At 52.6% G+C, this 22,607-nt stretch overlaps 1 long non-coding RNA gene across 2 annotated transcripts; it reads right to left on the minus strand.

Moving 5' to 3' along the window:
* Nucleotides 1-13,206: 13,206 nt before the first annotated feature.
* Nucleotides 13,207-22,117, minus strand: LOC116599559. Of its 2 annotated transcripts, none has more exons than XR_004289420.1 (3): nucleotides 22,000-22,117; nucleotides 19,131-19,211; nucleotides 13,207-13,428 (listed from the first exon to the last, which is right to left on the minus strand). It is a non-coding gene; the product is annotated as an uncharacterized LOC116599559 (long non-coding RNA). The 2 variants fall into 2 exon arrangements; XR_004289421.1 differs by lacking the exon at nucleotides 22,000-22,117 and adding an exon at nucleotides 20,242-20,335.
* Nucleotides 22,118-22,607: the final 490 nt, after the last annotated feature.

Genomic DNA, 22,607 nt, shown 5'->3' on the forward strand with positions numbered 1-22,607 from the left:
GTCTTGGGTCTCAGCATTGGATGTCAAGTATTTCTGCTGTTTCGACATGCCTCCCAGGGTCTGGAGAAGGCATCAAGTGTCTGCCACCCAAGGGTCAGTTCCACTCTCTCCACGTGAGCCAAGGTGAACTCTGGCCCTTGACCTGTGATTCAATAAATCATCTCGGCATCGCAAGCCATGAGAAGCAGAGAGGAGACTCAGAGAGTAGCCCTGCTGGAGAAACAACCAAGGGGTGGGAGCCTCACTAGGGGAGGGGGTCAGGAGGAGAAGATGCAAGTGTGTGGCTGGAGAGAGGTGAGGGAGGGAGAGGCACGGGTGATGCCTGAGATGTCCGCAGAGGCGGGCAAGGACAGCCTTGCAGGCCACAGTGAGGAATTCACACTTAGTCCCGAGTGACCCGCAGAATGGAAGGTTTGACCTTGCAGAAGGACAACTCTGGATACTGGGCTGATACTCTGTGATGGAGGTTGGCGCATCAATCCTGCAAACAGGGAGACGGGCCAGGAGGAGGCTCCACCTTCCTCCAGGACAGAGATGCGTTGGCCTAAGGGTAAGAGACAGAGCGAAAGTATTTAGCCATTCCCCGTCATTCCTGGGTTCCATTTTTGCAAATTCACCTACTTGCTACAATTTATTTCTAAGTCCCAAAATAATGCTTGCAGTGCTTTCATGGTCATTCATGGACCTGTGCAGAGCTGTAAAACTTTCGAGGTGCCCCTGTGCATGCTCCCAGGTGAGGTCAAACAAGGTGACAATCTGCCTTCTTGCTTCACCTCGTACTGTAAGCGAGTGTCTTTCTGCAGTCTATTTAGTGCCAAATTTTTTCGCCTCTGGGCTTTTGGCTGGTGCTCTTATTCTTTAAAATCGCCTCCAGCGGAAGTTCTGTCCACTCTTCCTGAGCATGTGGAAGCTGTGATGTGTCTTATGAGGAAATTCTTATGTTAGATAAGCTTTGTTCAGGCAGAGTGCTGTTGGCCATGAGTTCAAGGTTAGTCAATCCATGTATATTAAATAAGATGTCTTTAAACAGAAACACACATAAAACAAAACTGTGTGCAGACTGTGGTTGAACATGTTGTGACCAGAGGCTCACAGGAACCTAACCGTGTGTTTCCCCTAGGAGCAGTGTTGACAGTACTCCCTAACCCAGCATTTGCACAACTTTATGGAATGAAGTTACTTTGAATAATGAGCATCGCTTGTATTTGAACGTGGAATCAATGGGACTTGCCAGTGTGGGGGCAGGAGGAACCGGGGAGGGCTCCCATATTCCTGCCTGGCCTCCAGGCTGTGGTGATGCCCACCAACACCAGAAGCGGTGGGGCAAGTGTACTAGTGGAAGCATCAAAGTGTCCTGCCTTCCTCTTGTCCCACCTCCAGCTTCGTCCGTCCCTCATGGCAAGGAGTCTAGCCACATGCGCATCCAAGAATGACCATATATCCCACCAGCCGACAGTCATCCCGTGGCCTCCCAGGGCCTAGAGGTGAGCACCAGGACAGTTGTCTGGAGGGTGGAATTGGAGAGGAGATTTGGAAGCCACTCTGAATTCCTGTCTGGGGTATTCGGGTCTGCTGTACCTAGAATCTGGACTAAGAACAGAAGATGTGAATTTCAAACAAGTACATCTTTTTGGGTCTGTGGACTCCTCACCCCATGAAAGAGGTGCAGCTAGAGGAGGGCCAGGGCAGGACCCCACTTCAGTAGCCACTTGCCACGTGTAGCCATTGAGCACTTCAGATGTGCCTGGTCCAAACTGAGATGGGCTGTACGTGTAAGACACATATCAGGTCCTGAAGACTTCAGATGTAATAACACACTGCAGTCATAATTTTTATATTGACTTCTTGTTGAAGTGATTAATATTTGAAGCATATTAAGTTAAGTAAAATATATTACTGAAATTAATTTCACTTGCTTCTTTTTACCTTTTTTTTAAAAAAATGTGGCCACTAGGAAACATAAATCTCCCTGTGTGGATCACAGCAGGTTTCTTCCGCATGGTGCTGCTTTCACACATGGGGTCCAGGGCAGGGCCACAGCTGTGCAGGGGCTGAAGACCTGGGACAGTGGGGTGAGATGTGGGTACACAGACTCCTATGCTAATGCTGACTTCCTGTCGACCAACCTGCTGACCACTGTCCTCTCATCTTTGACAATTGTCAAGATTTTTCCACATTTGCCTCATCTAGGGTTCACTTTAATGATGGTTGAGATTTTCCCAGGTAACACTTAGAGGGACAGAAATGGCCACAAATTCTTCTTCCCATGGAAGATGGTGTGTATTTCTGCAGCCCTGGATGTGGTTGACCATGTCACTTCCTTTGGTCAATGGTACTTCAGTAAACATGACTCAGCAGAGGCTCAGTTAGGGTTTGTGCATCCGAGCTTGCCCATTCTTGCTACTCATGGAACAGTGCTTCCTTGGGAAGAAGCACTGATGACCCCAGTTAATAGCCTTCCTACATACAAAGGTGGATGTGATTTCCCCAATCCACGAATCTGAGCTGTCTCTATAACTTGCTTTGTCAGGTGGATTGCAGTAGAAGTGAGGCTCACCTGTTCTAAGACTTGTCATCAAGAGGCTTTGCAAACTTCTGCCTCTTCTTTTGAGTTCTGATAGCTAAACTCAAATGAGTAAGTGAATAAGCACAGGCTAGCCGGCTGGAAGAGGAGAGACCAAGAGAGGCAGAAGCAGATCAGCTCAGGTCTCCCTGCTGAAGCCAGCCAAGATCAGCCATACTTCCAGCTGAGCTACTAATAACAGATTAATAAGCCAGCCCAACAAAGATCACCCAAGTTGAGTCCAGAGTAGTGGAACTTCCCAGCCAATCTGCACACTTGTGAGCTATATAAATGACTGTTGCTTTAAGTTATTAAATTTGGGATTGCTTGTTATGCAGCAAGAGCTAACTGATATAGTGATACAGATATGGATGAGACTTAAACTTCAGTCTGTTAGACCTGATTCCAAAGTAAAAGATATTGATCATCTCACTCTATTAATTACATAGAAATTTTTCTTCTGTGAGGAGAAGTGGAAAAATACCCGTCTAATGATGTGGGAGCTGCCACCTTCCCTACAGGCAAGAAGAATGGCTGTCCCATGCTGTGCCACCTTCAGAAAACACACCATCTGAACTTTTGGTCCCAGGATGAAAGATTAATAAGGATGCTCTGCTGTCCTTGGGGATGACAATTACCCTTTGAGACACCAGCTCCAGTTATCTTCCTCATTAGGGATTATTAACCTCATCTTTCTATGCCTATTGTTAGGACCCAGGAAGAGGCTGCTTTGCAGATCCTGTTCTGCCTCGATAATTACCCATCATGGGAAATGAACACCTATAATGGAAATCTTCCTAATTTCCGACATTCACCAAGGACTCTCTATTTGCAAACCTCTATTCACCCAATTCATTAGATTTGCTTTTTGGATGACTCCAACAGCCACTTTGATGATATAATCACCATACTTTGCATTAGTGCTTTTCTCCAGGATATCAGAACAATTTACAGCTATTTATCTAATTCACCTCCCTGGTGAGGCCAGGGGCTGGGAGTCATGGAGGGAAGAAGCCAGCCTCGATTTTTATTCTCTCGATCTCACCAAAACTGGAGGTTACGTTTGCTACTGCTGTGTGACAACCAACCACAAATACAGAGACTTTCCATTCTGCATACATTTGTTATCTCAGTTTCTGCAGATCAGAATTCTGGACACAACTTCACCCATTCCTCTGGTCCAAGGTCTCCTCCCACCCTGCAGGTGTGGACTGGGCTGAAGTCTCATCAGAGGCTCAGCTGGGGAAGGGTCTGCTTCAGGCTCCTCCAGGCTGTTGGCAGAGTTCTTCTCTTTGTAGCTCCAGGACTGAGATGACTGTTTTCTGGCTGGCTGTCAGCTAATATCCACTTTCAACTCTCAAAGGCCACTCATAGTTCTTTGCCAGATGGCCCTTTCCATAAGCCCTCTCACAATATGCTTGCTTACTTCTTCAAAGCCAGAAAACCTTTTTTTTTCTCTGCAGTCTGCTAAGACAGAATTTTATATGATGAAATATGATCACGGGGGTGACATCCCATCACCTTTGCCATATTCTGTTGGTTAGAAGCAGGTCATCAGTCCTGCTCACACACAAGAGGCAGGGATTAGGCAAAGGTATGGACACCAGGAGGCAAGATGTCACTGAGGGTCACCTTGGGGTCTGTCCATTACTTGAGGCAGAGAAGCCAATGTCATGGTCATTGGTAATCGGAGCTCTGGCAAGTGTGCCCAGAATCTGACGCATCTGTGCTCATCTCTCATGGTGGTCTTCTACATCAGTGCCCACATGTGTGGACACACTTGTGCCACCCATACCACCTGGCACATGGCACCACCACCACCACCATTTCCCATGACCCTTAGTTTCCCAGTCTTCCAGCAGGAGAGGTGTATCTGTCCAGTTGAGGCTGAAGTTGGGGGTCTGGCTTGAAGACAGAACTGCACTTAGTGTCAGGTAGACCTCACACTAAGCAGTAGACATTGAGTGGATATGAGTCAAACTCTTGAAGCAGAATTTGGCCTTCTGCAAGAGCTGAATCCACACATTCTGTCTCTGCCATTCCTGAAAAGGAACTTGTAAGTCAGAGTTAGACCAATCTGACTTCCAGGTTGTCAGAGAGGCATATCCATCAAAGGATTGTGAATGCACGGTGACTTTTCTTAACACAAACATATTTGTAAAGCAAAGCCTCACTCCTTTATTTTTCTCTTTCTTTTGTTTTTTCCTATCAGGGCACCGAACAGAATATTCTCATAGATTACCATATTCAATCCCCACAATGACTTTTCTTGAAAGTAAGTTTTATTTTCTACATTTTGCAAAGGATGACTTCGGGTGACCCGGAAGGTGAAGTGACGTCCCAAGGCCATATGGTGGCCCAGTGTGACCCCCAAACCCATGTTTTGAAACAGTCAACTGGCCTGCCTCTTCCTTTCTTCACCCCCAATTCTTCCAATTTTGCCTGTACCCATCACACTGGATCCTACATGCAATCAACCAGCTCCTTCCACAGTCTTACTCCGGGACCAGGGGGCCAAACACCACACCTTCAAACAGTGTTAGAATCCAGGCTATCTCTGTCTCTGTCTTTGTCTCTGTCTCTATTACACACACACACACACACACACACACACACACACCACTTCCAGATAGGGCCTCTTTTAAAGAAAACAGACCAAAAAAAACCGGTCAGACATTGTCCTATGAAATCAGCCTGAACCGAGTGTATGCGATCAGGAATCCCTCTTATTCCTCTCGGAGCCCTGGCCCGGCCAGCTCTGTCTCCTCGGCATCCAACGTCTCAATGGCATCTGGGCAGGTCTCATGGCCTTCCAGATGCTTCATGAAGACATAAAGCCCAGTGCAGAGTGATACGAGTTTGAACGTCAATGTCTACTGCCGTGTCTGTCCCAGGAAGTATGTGTCCCAGGACACAGAAAAGTGACCTCCTCCCCCTCTTTCCTGGTGTGGGTCAGCGGAAGCAGGAGACTCCTCCTTGGGGATACCTGACCTCTGGCTCCAGGGAACCCCTCCCTGGAGGATCCAGCAAGACGGCTCAGGCCAAGGACCCACTCCAAGGCCCTGCGTCCTTGCTACCAAAGGGATGCGCACATACGCTCTCATCCCCCGCCCCTCCGCCAGCTCCTGACACTTCTGCTCTGAGGTCTCTGTGCTTGTCACCTCCGCCTGGATTTGGATAGGCACAGCATGTACCCAGAGAGCCCCCAGGGAGGCAGGCCTCTTATTGGCACCCCTGTTCTTGGCATTGTCCTCCTGGGCCTGCCTCACTAGACTTGGTGGAAGGATCACCTGTGGGAAGGAACTGAAACAGCCCCACCTGTGTCCTCCTTGGCCAGCAACTTGTTTCCCAGAATTCCTCCTGAATCCCAAGGTCTCGCTTGATAGAGGTTTGTGGTGTCTGTGCATAGGCATGTGTGTATGTGTATGTTGAGGGGAAGCAGGGTGTGTGTGGGTGTGGGGAGGGACCAGCCTCCTCTTTGTAAATCTACAGCTCAGTCTTTTCAAGGTGTGACCATTCAGTCCCATTGTTTTCCACTTTGTCCCTAGAGCGGCAACTCCAAGGCAACAGAAAAGCCCCAGTCAGCAGCCCATCACCCTCACTTTCCTCTGCTCAGAGGGCCCCCCCCCCAGCCCATTGAGTGCCTCTCTTCTCACAAGGCAGATGCTAACACTGTGATGATTACATCCTGCCTTGGAAGAGGCTTGATCTCACTGTGCGGGAGACAATTTGCCACAGGCAAAATTGCAGCATCCTGCTGCTGGCCCGACACCGGCCATCTCCAAAATAAATCCATCAGCGGCCCCCGGGGAGGGCAGAGCCGGGAAGTCAAGCGAGGCGGTAGACGCTGGGCTCTGCTCTGACCTGCTACACTGGTGGGTATAGGCGGTCTGATCCTGCCCGGGGGTGGCCCCCAGCCCTGCCCCAAACTTCTGGACAGTGTGGGTGTTTAAGCCACTGTTTATCTCTCTCTTCTAAGAGGCCAACAGCACCAGTTCCTCTGCTGTGTACTGTCTCATTGAGTCTTGCCAACAGTTCTGTAAGGTAGGACTCACTTTCCCCTTCTTCTGTCACAGAAAAAGAGACAGAAGTTCAGAGTAACTTTTCCGAAGTCAGACAGAGTTGATAGGGTAGTAAGGATGAAGCTGGGGGCTGAAGCAAGCCCAAATTCAAGATCTGTACCATGAACACTCTGCCTGTGACTCCTTGCAATGAGAGCACAGTGGTCAAGACCTTGGCTCTGGAGTTGAAAGTTTAAATCCCAACTTGGCCACCACCTCACTGTTCTGACTTTGGATATGTTACACAATCTTTCTGTGGTACCTCCATTTCCTCATCTATAAAATAGGCATCCTAATAGTACTGCCCTCATAGGGTTATTGTGAGGAACAAATGAGACAACGCAGGCAAAGTGCTCACAGTGCCACCGTTTATGGGTGTTCATGCTGGGCACTGCACAACTCCAGGGAATTGAGCAGAGCACAACTTCCACAGTTGTGCTTAATAGCCCTGCTTAGCACAGTGCTGGCAAAGAGTTACTGCTCAGTAAAAGGGAACTCTCAATTCTGGGGACCCACCCACCCCAGGCAGAGAAGACAGTGATAGAAAATTACCTCTGGCTCCTCTCTCCTAGGCCCCAGGCAGCCTGGAAGCTGACTCTTCAGTAGCACTCCTGCAGCTCCTTTGAGAATCACCCTGGGAATCTCAGGAGATAGCTGTGAAGAGGAAGCAGAGGGGACAGTGCTCAGAGTGAGTGTGGATCACACTGTGAGCCCAGGTCTGCTGCGCAAACAGTAACTTCAAAGGTCTCCGGGCTCTGCGATGTGGTCCCGAGCCCTCTCAGAGGAGCTGCAGGGAAAGGTCCCGGGTGGAGGGGCTCATGGACACCCTGAGACTTCAGGTAAGAGAGCATCAAGCAGGTGCTTCCCCCGGAGTCAGGAGCTTCCCTTGGCAACTGCTCCAGGAGCAGAGGTGAAGCTCTTGCTCCCGAGCCCCGAGCCCCGACAGAGCAGGCACCAATCACTTTGTATCTCTGCAGCTGTGGGAAGGCTCAGACAGAGTTAGCGAGTTAGTGGGAGGCAACGTTCAGCTTGCTTGGGAAATACTTCCTGAGACGGAAGGTTTTCCCAGGCAATGCACTACTCTTAAAGGTGGTGAGCTCCCCATCCCTGCAGGTACACCAGCAGAGATACTGCAGAAGAGACTGAAGTATCAGGTGAGCCGGTTGCCCTAGACAGCTTCCCAAACCTGAGTTTTGACTCTCATTCTGACCTCTCCAGGCTCCAGCCTACCCAGTCAGCAAATCAGCTGTGCTCTGAGCAGTGGCTGGACAACAAGTGACCAACAACTTGCTCTCGGAAGCGGCAAGCTGGAAGCCACGGGAGACGGCTAAGCAGGTCAGCAGAAGGGCAGGGAGGCAGAGATGGCATTTGGTTGTTCCTTGGAGCGGTGGGAGGCAGGAGCAGAGGGAGAGAGAATCTTAAGGAGGTTCCATGCCCAGCACAGGGCCCCAACACGGGCTTCGATCTCACAACCCTGAGATCATGACCCGAGTCAAAATCAAGGATCCGATGTTTAACCAACTGAGGCTCCCATGAACAGCTTCATTTTATTTTTTTATTTTTTTTTAAGATTTATTTATCTGATAGAGAGAGACACAGCGAGAGAGGAAACACAAGCAGGGGGAGTGGGAGAGGGAGAAGCAGCCTTCGCACCAAGCAAGGAGCCTGATGCAGGTCTCGATCCCAGGACCCCAGGATCATAACCTGAGCCGAAGGCAGAAGCTTAATGGCTGAGCCACCCAGGCAGCCCAATGAACTGTTTTTTTAATACACATGTCTCTTCTGTCTCCCCAGCACAAAAGCATTTTGGAGCCAGGCCTGTGTCCGATTCTCCTCTGCAGGCAGGTGTACCTGTCACGTAGGAGATGCTCCGACCAGCTGCCCAGGCGAATGACCTACCGGCCTATGTAATACTCACCACAACTTGGTGAGGCAGGTCTCCCACCGCACAGATGAGAAAAGCCCAGACGGGCTTCATTACTTGCCTGAGGCCATACAGCTACTAAGTGGCCCAGCCGGTGTGGGATTCCAGGCTGGCTTGCCTTCCCTCTGTGTTCTCCACCACCGGGCCACCCTGCCCTGGGCCAACTTTACTCTATGTAAGCCTGTGTCTCTCCCTAGCTGGAGAGGAAGGATGCTGGCACCTGCCACTCAGAACCAGAGTGACGGGGTTGAGCCCATTTCCTGGCAGTGGGCTAGGGTTTGGATGGGCTTAGCCAAGTGGAGGCAAGAGCTTTCTAGGCAGGTCTCTGAGCAAGAAGCTCTTATCTGCGTCTTTCTGGCAGGCTTCTCCAGGCGCCTCAGGAAGGGCTGGGGCGGGAGAAGAGAGGACAGTGTGGAATCAGCATTCCGAGGCACGCAGAGGCTAATCACGGATAATCACGGTCCCCAAACTCATCTTTAGGTCAGAGGGTGGTTACAGCCCAATTATGGGTCAGAACAACTAATGACAGCTCCTGGCTCTGAAGGATGACATCCTTGATTGCAATGCTTACCCCTACCCCCACCTCCGCCCCGGGGGCCCCCTGGATTGGGCTGCTCCCCACAGTGAGGCGGAGACGCAGGGAACTCTTTGCACTCTGGGGTGGGGTCTCTCCAGCTCTAACAGAAACACAGCCCACGGTGTGGCTGGCAGAGACGGCCCTCAGCCGTGCCTGCCCTGCAGCCCGCGCATCAGAGCCAGCTGGCCAGACACAGCTTCACCAGGCAGCCCAGGGCCCTTAATCCCTCCGCACCTAGGAAGGGGCTGGGGGGAGGTGGGCGGACAGGGTGAAGGACCACTGTGTCTTGAGCAGAAATTGACATGGTTCATGAGTGGGCTAACCCCCAGGAGGACTCTCCAAAACTCCACATCTCAAATGAGGAAACGGAGGCTCAGAGAGGTTAAGTGACTGCCCCAAAGTCACACAGCTAATGAGTTCAAGGGACCAGGATTTTCTGATCCCAAATCAATGCTCTTTTTAGGATCCTGAATTCTGTCGCATCCTAAAAGGTTAAGGAAATCTCACAGAACCCGGAGGGAGGGACGGTATCAAAGAGCAGAGCTTGAGCCCCAACTGGATGCGTTAAAATGCCCAGTTCCTACTAAGACCCTGGAAGCGAGGATGTTGTGGACAAAGTGACCCCTCAGGTTAGGAAGGGAGTGACAGGATGGGCGGCCACTGGACAAGTGGCATGTGTGAGAGGTAGGAAGGAGGGGCTGTCTACTGTCACCTCCCAGCAGATCCTCGTCTTGAGATCAAGGAGCGCCTGGGTGTGGGGAAAGGTGGGAGACAGGAGACCAAGTTCTGGTGAGCAGGGGACACTTGTCCTGGTGCCACAGAAATGCTGGGCACAAATAAAAAGCCTTTTAAACACCTTCCTGACCCTCAGAGCTCATTAGACAGCCATTTGACTCCAGACCAACCTGACACCTCTTCCTTCAGTGTCTTCTGGAAAGAGCCCTCGAAAGGACCATATTTACACGTTACCTTTGAAAATTGTTCCAAAAATAGCACCCCCTTTGGCCTACCTTTTTCCTCTGCAACCAGCTGCCTTCCCCATATTGTGTGAGTTGTTTTCCTCGGAGGAACCAACTGCTAGCGTCATGACTTTGATTGTCTGGCTGGCTCTGAGGGCGAGGAGGCCAGCAGATGGGTGCGGATATGAAGACAATGGAGGCCTCCCTGTTGGCCTGGCCCAGGGCTCAGCTGGGGGAAGGAAACTATTAGAACGCCTGTGAGTGTCAGAGTGGAAGGAGTCCTCTGAGGGTAGTGGGGAGGGGGGAGCTGTTCAAGGACAGGCTGCTCCTGTTGTGGTCTAGAATGTTCTAGAAGCTCTTGGAGATTTGTGTGGGGGTGTAGGGAGGGACTTTACTGTTGGTGCAGCTGGGGGCTGCCTGGAGGGGGCTTGGGGGTTTAGACCCAAAGGGGATGTCTTCTTCAGGCAGGCCCCAGTTTGAGCTGTTCTGTTGCAGAGGACAGTCGAGGAAGAAAAAGCATCCATTATAGCTGAGCGTGGGTCCCAGAGAATTAAGTTATGAAATGGATGTGTGATTGGCTCATACTTAGTTTGGGGCTAGAAAGCTTCACACTCCGGATGAAAGAAAGGGAGAGAGGGAGGGAGGAGGAAGGAAGTCGTGTGGGATGGGCAGGCACTGTGCTAAGTACCTGCTGTCTTGTCTTCCAAAGGGCCATTTTCCTAAGGACCTCCAAGGAGAACTTTGAGAGGAAGTTGCTGACCCTTCCAGCCAACCTGGATGCTGTTGCTGAGATGCGGGCTGTACAACGCTTGACATCAACTGGAGGAGAAGACAGGTGAGTCTAGCAGGAGCCCCAGACCCACTATAAGGAAGAGAAATTCCCACCCCAGCCCGAATGTCCAGGTCCTGGCTGGGATTGGCTAGGGGTGAGGGGAAGAGCCCCGGGCTAAGTTTTCATAGCCTAAGGAAGCCAAGACCCAAATGCGCATGTCACTCAGAGCTGTCACTCAGAGCTGGAGCAGATGACAGCTGGTGGGGGGGGGCTGGTCACAGTGGGGAGTGGGATGCGGTCATTCGCACCTCAAGGTAGGTCTCCCAACCACTCCCTGGCATCCCACCACCACCGGGCTTCTCTGCTGAACCACACGAGTCATCCACAAATTTTGGACTCACTTCCATCAATACCAATAACTTCTTACAGGTAGAGAGAGAGAGGAACTCAGACCCCTCTCCCACAGCCTGACCACCTAAGAGAAGTTACAACAAAAGCGCACCTCCCGCCAAATGCGGCCACACACACACACATTTCTTAGCAAACACACATTACATATTAACTAACGAGGGTGGCAGGGAATCCCAAACGACCCGCCACGCAACTCCACAAAGACCCTGGTCTCTGGTGAGATGTTTCCTGCTTGGAAGATCTACCCAAGGCAGACGCAACAATATTCTAGTGCTGAATTCAGAGGAGATTCTAGAAGGATCCTAACCATCCATCCCCAGAGTCTGTACTCCTCTTGGCTTTAACTAACCGCCCTCAAGCACAGTTTAAAAGTAACATAAAAGATATGTCTCATCACCGATCTGAAGCACTTTGAAGTAGGTCAGGGGCAATTTAATGTCATTTCAAGAAGAAAGCAAGATCCTTTAAGTGAGCCTTGGCTATTGCGCATGCGCCCGCCCCGTAATTAGCCATGGTGGCGGTCATTTGAGGAAAATTCCTTCAGGACTTGGGACTAACTTTGAACCGGACTTGAGCGAGTTCATTGAAGTTTTGGCACCGTTCCCCCAGGGGTGGTTGTGCCCAGAAAAGACTACGTACTCATAGGTTTACTTTGAGTTGAACGAGAGTTCAACTTTTCAACTGACCTTTCTCAACCCTGGCTCGCTCCAAAGCTTGTTCAGTGGCTTGCGAATCTTTCTTGTTTGTTTGGAGCAGGTTTTAGCAACCAACCCCTTCTGAGAAGTCTTTGAATAACTTAGTGCTGTTTACAAACTTGAGTATTTACGCAGGCCTCAAACAATCCTTGTCGCATTTATAAACTTGATGTTTTGGGTGAGTGGCTTCCTCTGGAGGGGGAGAGGCCAGAAGGGGAGGTAAGGGGGAGCAGGGGTGCTCCTGGGGTCTAAACAATGCTAGAATTCTCCATCCAGTTCTGGATCTCTGGGCTGTGGGGCTTTTCCGAGTGTAAGGGGACAGCTCCAAAAAATTCTTGGAGTCATCGGTTAATTCCCCTTTTAATCCATCTGCCTGTTTTTAAGTTTTAAGGAAATCTCCCTGGATCTTAATTTTTTCACATCCAGTGAATTCAAGGAGTGTAGGTGGTGAACCTAAAGTTCTCTTAAATATTCTACCCCTGAGCCTAAACTTTGAAAGATTCCAGCTTAAACTCACGCGCTGAAGTTAATTACGCAATTATATTTTAAATTAGAATGATGAGACTCTCGCTTTAATGGGCCAAATTATCTTAGCATTGCAAGTAAGCACAGAACAGGAAATAAAATACTGTGGTTTGGATTCCCTTAAGTTTGTCTACGTGTGACCCCAAATCCTCCTGGAGTTCGAAGACAGGCACCCACAAAAAAAAAACTGTGACCCCAGTTAACTGGGGCTGCCTACCCTCCCCCCACCAAGGGGGCAGTTACAGGCCGGTTGGTTGAGGTTGCTGAGGGTAGGAAATTTCCCCTTGGATGTTACTGGATTCTTGGTGCCTCTGGGGGCCTTCCAGAATCCTGTTTCCAGGTTCTCTCTCATGGGCTTAAAAAAAAAACAACAAAAAAACAAACAAACAAACAAAAAAACCGAAAAACCCACGAGGGCTTGTGTGTCGCCAGCTCCTTGGCCTGATCTCTGCAGCCTGGCAATGCTCACACCCCTTCCCTCACCTGGCTCTGCTCACACAAGGTTGACCACATGCTTACATTTGCATGTTTCGCTTCTGACCCCACGTACACTTATTTATCCTTTAAGTCAGGAGTTTTTGTGTTTTTTTTCTTTAAAGATTTTATTTGTGTATTTGACAGACAGAAATCACAAGTAGGCAGAGAGGCAGGCAGAGAGAAGGGGGGGTTGGGAAGCAGGCACCCTGCCCAGCAGAGAGCCTAATGTGGGGTTCGATCCCAGGACCCTGGGATCATGCCCTGAGCCGAGGGCAGAGGCTTAACCCACTGAGCCACCCAGGCACCCCAAGTCAGGAGTTTTGAAGTGGATGGAATCTTCCCTCTCTTGCACGCTTAGGATGTCACAGCTCTTCAAGACATCTACGTAAAATGCTCCTGGACTGGGTTTTCTCTTCTGCTGGGTCCTGGTAAGATCACTTCTCCTTCCCAGGAAGGCGGGGAGCCTACGGGGAGAAGAGGGAGGGGACGCAGAGAACAGGGAAGAATTTGAAGTCTCACGTGCCGCCTTCTTCTTCTCTCTCTGCTGAGTCTGGCTCGAGCTGCTTGTTGCTCTGTTGCCCGTGCCTGCTCCACGCTTGTTCCTTCGGGGAGAGCCCTCCCTGCTGAGCTCAGCCCCCCACCACAGGCTCCCTCACTGGGGCGCTGCACCCCGGGTCCTGGTACGGACCAGGCAGCCCTACAGGCATCAGCGAGCACCTCATTCCATGACAACCCGTAGGCCCAGCACGCTGAAGACATCCAGGCAGGCTCTCCCCGGACGCCTCATCTCTCACCTTCTGTTTAGAGCACCCACTCACAACTGGTCCAGGCAGGGAGACCGCTCTGTGGAAGGTAAGGAAACAGATCCAGCAGCCCCCGGGCTTTAACCCCAAGAAGAGCAACAGGTAGAGGGAGGGTTTAGCACGTGTGAAGTGCTTTATACGCACCGGTTCATTTCATCTCTACGAGCCCGATGGTGATGTGGGTTCATTTGTCTTTTAATGGAGGAGGCAGCTGAAGCACAGAGAGGTGAAGTGGTATGTCCCAGATCACACAGCCAGTGGAGAGCAACCAGATTTAGAACATGGGTCTCTAATTTTAGACCCTGCGCATAGAGCTCCTAAACTACCGGCAGCCCCATCAGGAAAGGGATCAGGCTTAGCCCAAGAGCAGGTTGCTGTGGGGAGTGGCTCAGCTAGACACTGGGCCAAATGGAGGGCACCAGTTGTCTCCAGGAAGCTAGCATGGCCGAAGAGGAAGGTGGGAAAGGAGTCCGGGGCAGATGGGGAGGAATCGGAGGGATGAGCAGAGCCTCTGAGCCCTGGGAAGAGCTGACTGCCTGCCGGGCATTGTGCCTGGCCCCTTCGTCCTGGAACCCCTCAGACCCCAGACTCCGTGCTGTGTTTCTGAGAAGTAGACCTCCCTCCACTTTCATACTCTTTGAAATCCCCCTCTCCAAACGAGATATTACAATTAACGAAGAATAAAAGCACAGGGGAAAGCAGGGCCTCTGGCCCATCCTTGGGTGCCCAGCCCTGGCCAGACGATCATGGGATCCTCCCCGCAAGGATGCTAGAGATCTGCCCACTCCGCAGGGGGCATTGATATGTCAGTGACGGAGCTGGCTTTGTATGGAAGTCTGTGGCCTCAAATCACAGGGTCTCTAACCATTACCTTATACTGCCTGTTGGGCTGATCTATCAAACCTTCAGCTGAGAATCTACTCTGATGATCAAGAAGCCATATCCCTCACTTGGTGTCAGGCAAGCTTGGTTTAAGTCTGCCATTTTCCAGAGCCTATAGATGGAGGAAGGGACCGGAGTGTGGGAAACGGAAACTCTGAGAGGGTAAGGGACTTTCCCAAGGCCACACAGCAAGAGCACGGGAGCCACAGGACTAGAACTCAAGTCCTGTTTGCCCTGCCTCCTTCCTGCCCCTCCACCCCAGCATACATCCTACACCTCTGAGACCCATCCCCCACCCACCCCTGCGCCCCCCTCCCCCGGGGGCCTGCCGAATAAGCGTGCAGCCTGGATTTAGATGAGTGTGTTTCGCTTTGCCTGGCAGTCTGCTCAGTGATTGTTCTAAACCTGCGTGTGGGCTTCTCCACTCCCCCAGTCTTCTATTTCTTTCTACGCCCCCAAACAGTGCCCCATCCCCCACCCTCCCCGCTCCAGCACCCAGCACAGCGAGCCACACTCAGCAGGTGTTAAGGAATGCTTGCTGAGTGAGTAAAGCTTTGGACCATCTGCAGGGGCCAGAGTGGGTGTCAGACTCCCCCACCCCCCACCAGCACCAGCCCCAGGAACCGCCGCCACAGGTGTCCCCCAGCAGGTGAGCCCGCTGGCACCCCAGCTATCACTGGGGATGGAGGAAAAGCACAGGACTTCTGGGAGAAAGGGGCTTAGAAGGCCCTTGCTAGGTCCGGAAAGTCAGGGGCAAGCTCTAGGCCAGGAAAGCCAGCACCCCTGGCCTGCGGCGGGCTCTCTCGTGCCTTCCTCGTGCCCAGCCTGTAAGCCTCAGAAGAAGGGGACCCCGGACGCCTCCCCAGTGGGCAGCCTCCCTAGGCTGGTGCCTAGGGAAAGAGAGTTGACACACAGCTCAAATGGCCCCATTTTGAATTTAGAAACTGCGGGGATGTGTGAGCGGTGTAGGCAGCTGGGGAGAAGAGAAGGCTCAGCCGCAGGCTTGCTCATCGGGACAAACTGACTCCCTGGCGTCTTCCAGGAAGTGGGGCGTTGAGACGCAAACTGTACTAGGATTCCTGATACCAAGGGCTTCCCCAGCCCCGTTGCCCCTGGACCCCAAGCTTCTCCAACCTGAATGCACAGGACTCACCGGGGGAGCTTGCTACCATGCGGATTCCCAGTTCACCAGGGTCCCCCCACCCCAGACTTGCCCTTGCAAGGTGGGGACAATGGCATGTTTCATGAGCCTGCCCCTCCCCCAGCCCCAGGTCATTCTGGGGCAGGTGGGCTTTGAACCACACCTTGGAAACTCCTCCTTGGGTCTTGTCCCCAAGGACAGGGAGCACCAGGGCAGATCTGGAAGAGGTTCTGGTTGCAAAGCAGGAGGTCTCGTCTCTCCTGAGGCCCCTCAGACCCAAGCCATCTGGCTCCCGAGTGTCCCGGAAGGCTCACATAGGCTGCTGGAATTGGCCCACCCAGAGCCCAGAGCAGGTATCCTGAGGGGCCCACAGTCTGCCCTGAGAATTCCCAGACCCTAGGCTGGAGCCAGAACTCCTGAGAAGGGATGGCAGTAAGGGCCAGGGCGAGCACAGGGAGGAGCCGTGCAGCAGAGATTGTAGACACACTAGGCCCCAGAATGGGGGAGACAGACTGTGTGCCGGAGAAGAGGGGTTAGTGACCATTCCCTACGGCCAGGACTAACTAACTCCCCTGGGCCAGCACTGGGGGCGACAGTCACAGTCAGCAGAGCTGGAAGGGACTGGAGATCAGCTCGCCCCTTCACAAAGTGGGACGACAGAGTTTCCATCTTGAACACTTAGAGGATTGTCCCAACAAGCACATGCCCATAACTTGCTGCGATGCCTCAAGCTCTGGGAACAGTGAACTCAGGCGACGGTGAACTCCTGCTCTGCTTAGTCACTGAGACCCCGGGAACGACTTCGCGTCTCCCGCACGCACTGTCCCCATCTTCAGTGGGGAGAGCAGGTTAAACCAGGTAAGGCAGCAATCCAGGGACAGTGGCTGCCTCGAGCCCCATATGCAGCAACACTGGCGTGGGGGTCAGGGCTAGGGACCCCGTGCCTGGTACGAGCTCACTGAACCCTGGCGACGGCACCCTGATGAGAATTCATGCTGTCTCCATGGCAGAAAAAACTCAGGGACCTTATACCAGGATTCAGTCAGTGTAGGGCTGAGCTGGGCTCTGAACCTGGCCTGAGCCCTTCTACACCACATCGCGCAGCCTCAAAACCGACAGCACAGAAGCTTGCCAGGAGCTAAAGGCCAGCATCTGCGCCGCCGGGCACAGCAGGCAGGGGACGAGCACGCCCCACATCTCAGTCCCAACTGCCCCATTTCCACTCTCTGGTTCCATCAGCCGCAAACCAGCTCACACAGAGGAGAAGGGAACGGAGCAAGGCCACAGCACAGGTCCCAGAAGACCGGAGCCTGGAGATGCCATGAGGTCCTCCCATTTGAGTTCACTGCAGCATTTCATGCCTCCCCGGACTGGCCCATATTTGGGCGAAAGGGTGCTGCTAACTATTGTTGAATAACTTCCTGCCTAGTCCCACCTCTGGGCCTTTGAACATGCTGATCTCTTCCTCAGAAACATCTTTCCTCCTTCAGAGTGCTGCTCGAATAGTACCTTCTCCAGGAAGCTCGTCCAGATTCTCCTGCAAGCACACGGAGCCTGCCCTTGGTCTGCAGCCCAGGCAGGGGCCTGAGTCGCATCCGGGCTGCCGTGTCCCCCTGGGGATCGCGGCTCCCCAGCTCTGTGAGTGCCACACGGATCCAGGTGCATGGTAGGGGCTCAGTGAGAGACAGGAGCACTGAGGGGAACTGAAAGCCTTCAGGATTCTGCCTCATGTATTACATCACATTAATTCTATCAAGCTTTTTTTCTTGAAATTAAAAAAAAAAATGAATTCTAGGCCTGCCTGTGAATAAGGATTTAAAATTATATCAGTCAGAGAAGCCTGATCTTTTCTCTCCCAGTGTCCAGTCGGTTGACCAATTGCCCTTGTCAGCCACATCAGGCTTCTGGTCCACACTGGCTGTCGAATTTGCAAGTCTGTCCAGCCTCCTGAGCCTCTAGCAGCCATCCCTGCCCTGCTGGGGAGTCAGGGCAGAGGCAGACCATGGCAGATGTTCCTCTGTCTTCCTGGAGCCGTGAGGCTAAGAGCTAGGCTGAACACATGCAAACACGTCCACACCAGCGTGCCCACTGCTCCAGAAGCCAGGGGCTTGTGGCCCAAGTCCTGCCAAGGAGAGGAAGTGCCAGGAGCCCTCCACATTCACTCAGCCCTGGCCTTTTCTTCCTCTCCTTATTTAGAACAGTCCTCTTCCCTGTAGGGCCTCCTGGGAGGATGGACAGCAGGAGTGAGGCAGGTGCCTGCAAAGGCGGGGGTTCCAGCAAGGGGAGGAGGGGCGGGGAGCCCCATACGGAGGCCCATGGCAGCACACTTGCCAGATGGCTGTCCTGGGGCTCCGCTGGGAAGGCACCTCCTCTGGGAAATGGCTCTGACCTCCCAGCTGCCATAGGGGTCCCTCCTTGGTGCTTCCACACCACCGCCCCCCACCCCCCACCCCTGTCCTGATCAAGCATGCGCTTCTGTGACTGTTTACTGTCTGTCTTCTCCCAGGAGAACAGCACTCCTGGGAGAAGGAGACCCATCAGGTCCCGAGCAACCAGCGGGAACCCAGCAGAGTCCACATGGGCCCAGTGGGGAGCAAGGAATGAATGAATGGAGTCCACACTGGGGATGGGATTTGAGGGGTCTGTGCGCAGGTGTCTGCTCGGAACACCTGTGCGTTCTCGCTGTCTGCACTTAGCATTTGACAATCGCAAGTTCTGTATTTTCTTCTCCCTCCTACTTCGTCTTCTAAACCCTGATGCAACACTCCGCCTACACACACTCACACATGTAGGCACACACCCCCACACAGACCATAGACACATGTACAGTTACACGCACACGACTTACCCACCAACTCTAGACACATGACACTCGCACCCAATAGTACAGTAATACCCGTACACCACACACAGCAACACACGCACGCTCGCCAGCAAACCGCAGCTACACTCTGACCTGCCCGCGCACACAGTCCCAAAGGACGCCCAGATACACAGACGCAGACATCTGTGCGCGGACAAGCAGGCAGATATACCCTCCCCCTCAAGGACAAACTCTGAATGGTGGTTCATCTGCTTTTCCCATCTAGGGATTCCTTCCTTTGTCTTTCCTTCTGCTTTGATTTGCTTCACAATGAACAAAGCACCATTCCTTGGTTCATTTATCTACCCAACAGTCTTCTTGAAGACTCCCTCAGCTGCGGTACTGTATGTGAAGACAAGCAGGGCTCAGCCCTGCCCCAGAGAGGCTCCCAGACTACTGGAGGGAACAGACATAGAAAACACCACCCATAAGGCTGGTGGGACCCCTGGATCAAAGAACTGTTTCTTAAGTACTTACTGGGGTCTGGGCTTGTGCTGGGCTTTGGGAATCCAGCGGTGAGTAAGGTCCAGTCTCCCTGGTCTCAAGGAAGCTCCAGACCTGGGGGAAGGCAAGAAAGACAGGTGGAGATAGACTCTCTTCCTGTGATGTACACAGGATTAGTGGCAGCCCGAAGGAAGTGATTAACCCTGTGGGGAGATAATCCAGGAGGGCTTCATGGAGAAGGTGGTACTGGGTTTTTTGGGGGTTTTTTTGTCTTTTTTTTTTTTTTTTCGAGTCTTTATTTATTTATTTGACAGACAGAGATCACAAGTAGGCAGAGAGGCAGGCAGAGAGAAAGGCGAAAGCAAGCTCCCCGCTGAGCAGAGAGCCCAATGCGGGGCTCGATCCCAGGACCCTGGGATCATGACCCAAGCTGAAGGCAGAGCCTTTAACCCACTGAGCTACCCAGGCACCCCTGGTACTGGGTTTTGTAGGATGCAAAGCAGTTCACGGGGAAGTCTTGAGCCTCGAACAGGTTGGCATTTGATGCAGAACGAAGGCTGAGACCTCAGAAAGCTAGACCAACAGTTCTGTGGGTCTGGACTGTAAGGACGAGTATGTGGGTGGTGGGTGGGGCGTGGGGTGAGAACATGGGAGAGGTCGATACACGGGGGGCAGGGAACAACAGCTCCTTATAGTCGAGGAAACAGACTCAGGCTGGTAAACGCAGCTGTCTTTGACCTCTATTGGACTCTTTCCTGTTCTTGGGGACAGCCACAAACCCCACTGCCCGTTCTCTCCAGATGAGAGCAGGCTACTTGCTAGTAGCTGAACACATTAAAAGCTCAGAGCTGGTGGGAGACATTATTATTCTTGCAAAGATTATTCTCTAAAGTCCAGCTTGGCAGGTAATCAGCAGCTCAGCAGGCCCCAGGTGGGGGAGATCTGGGCCTTAGAGGCAGAGCAGGGCCCCCAACCTCCCCCAACCCTCCCAGCTCCCTCCCCCTCAGGCCCAGGCCCCTGCCCAGAAGCTGGTTGGCAGCTGTGGGTCTCGGTCAGCTGAGTCCCTGAGCCAGAGCACACGTTCCCTTGGGGCTGCCTCATTGTCGCCCCCCCACAACAACACCCGCCCCCTGCTGGCTCTTACCCTCTCATTCGGCCCACCTCCCCCTCCCACGGCCAATTAGTCTGCTCAGGCAATTAGCGGTTCCCTTCTCCTCCTGGGTTTCTACTTCCCTCAGGGCGGGAGCTGGTTCTGGAAGCGGCTGAGTCATTTTCCTGAAAGGAATGCTGCCTGAGGAAGTGGCCGGCTCCCCCTCCCCCTGCAGCTGTGTGATCTCTGGCTGGCAACTTCACCTCTCTGAGACCGGTTCCTGGCCTGGCAAATGAGGGTGTTAACCCAGCTAGATAATGACTACAAGGGCCTCACACTTGGACAAGTCTCTTGGTCACCCAGGGCCTCAGTTTCCCCCTTGTGAAATGTACAGGAGGGTGAGGTCAGAGGTCAGTACCTAGCGAGGACAGAGGGACCAATCTGGCTAGCCATTTCTTTGGACCAACACCTTATTTTTTTTAAAAATTGCAAAATTGGCAGACAGTTTCAACTTTGCTGTCCTGCCCACTACTCCCTGAGGTGTATTCAATAAATATCTAAAAAAAAAAATTGCAATTTGAAGGTGCACCCCGGTATGCCCAGTTCCCACCATTTTCTACTGTCTCACCCCAGCTATCTATCCTGTGGTCCCTGAGGGCCCCTGAGTTTGAGACCCCTAGACGAGCTGGTCTCAGAGTTCGTCGCACAGGGCTCTTTTCAAGGCTTCTGTGGCCGTGGGTTCCGGGGCAAGCCCACCCAGCACAGGACCACTCACCCATGGGCCTCCCTCCCCCATTCCAGACCCTCCTCGTCTCCCTCAGACCCGGCATTCCTTCCCAGCCTTCTCCACTCCCGAAAGCCTGCAAGGCTCTCTCCAGTGTTGCCTCCTCTGGGAAGCTGTCCCTGACTGCCCCAGGTGGAAGACGGGACTCCCTCTTCTGGACTCACCTGCCTACAGCAAATATCAGGGTATAGTGAATGTGGCTGGGGTGCTTCTCCTCCGTTCTGCATATTCAGTAGACACTAAACATTGACCCCCCTGATGTCAGCAGGGCCTCAAGCAGGAGGGCAGCTGCTTCCCTCCATCACCTCTATCTGCAAAGCCCCAAGAGGAGGCTGGGCATGGTTAGTAGGGGTCAGTAAGTAAATGTTTGTTTCGGGAATCAGCAACAAGGAAGGGCGGAAAGCCTTGCCCACTGCTACCCTAACTCATTTAAAATGAAGAGGATGGGGCACCCGGGTGGCTCAGTGGGTTAAGCCTCTGCCTTTGGCTCAGGTCATGATCTCAGGGTCCTGGGATGGAGCCCTGCACGGAGCTTTCTGCTCAGTGGGCAGCCTGCTTCCCCCTCTCTGCCTGTTGCTCTGCCTACTTGTGATCTCTTTCTCTCTCTGTCAAATAAATAAATAAATAAAATCTTTAAAAAAATAAAATACAATAAAATGGAAAAGGAGAGAGAGCTGGCCACCTCAGAGCCCCACAACTCCCAGTAATGATTCCCTCCCTCCGCACCTCTTGTAAGACATTATCCCTGACAAATAAAGATGCCGGGGCCCTCCTTGCCACCCGTCCCCTGCAGATGGGAGACACTGTGATATACCTCCCCTGCCCTGCACTCCAGCCCAGAGAAGTGCAATGCTTGCTGCGGACCTCTGTACCAATGCTTGCCACCCCCAACCCCGTGCCCCGACCCCGAGACCCTGCCCCCCCCACCCTGGGGGCTGCCTCTTTCTCCTGTTGCTCAAATAGAGACCCAAATCCATCTGTTTGCTTCTTTGTGTCTCTTTGTCCTTCTGTGTTTCCCTCATTCTTACCTCCTGCCTTTCTTTCTGTCTTAGGTCTCCGGCCTCTCCACTCTTCTCTTGTGTCGCCTCCGCTGAGCCCTGCCTCTGTCTGTCTCTGTCCCCACCTCTCCGTCCATCTGCCTCTCTGTCTCTGTCTCCATGCCCTTTTCTCTTTCCTGGGCTGTCTGTCTGGCTTTCTCTCCGTAATTAGCTTCACTTCTAGCTTTTACTCTCAGGTCTCCTGGGTGGTGGGGGGTGGGCAGCGGGACAAGGAGGGAAACATCTTGCCAGCATGCAGAAAATGGGCCAATTAAAGCCACAAGGCTGCTCAGGCAGCCGAACAAGGAGGAAGCAGAAATAGCCCCAGGCGGGTCTAGCTGGAAAAATAACTAGAGAAACTGGGAGAAAGGGCAAAATGGATGCAGAGTCCAAAGTCACAGGTGCTCCTCGTCCAAATCCCCCCAGAGGTGGCTCCCTCCCACCCAGATTCCGAGGGTTGGTCTCTGACTGCTGCTTGGCGGGGTGTCCCAGTCTCACCCTCCACCCCTGCCAGACCGAAGGAAGCCTCAGAGCTTGCCAGACCTCCCAGGGCCTCCCCGCAAGTGCATCTGTCCCCCTCACACCTTTAGGCTGAGCCG

Source organism: Mustela erminea, chromosome 9 (assembly GCF_009829155.1).
Source record: "Mustela erminea isolate mMusErm1 chromosome 9, mMusErm1.Pri, whole genome shotgun sequence".
Classification (NCBI taxonomy): domain Eukaryota; kingdom Metazoa; phylum Chordata; class Mammalia; order Carnivora; family Mustelidae; genus Mustela; species Mustela erminea.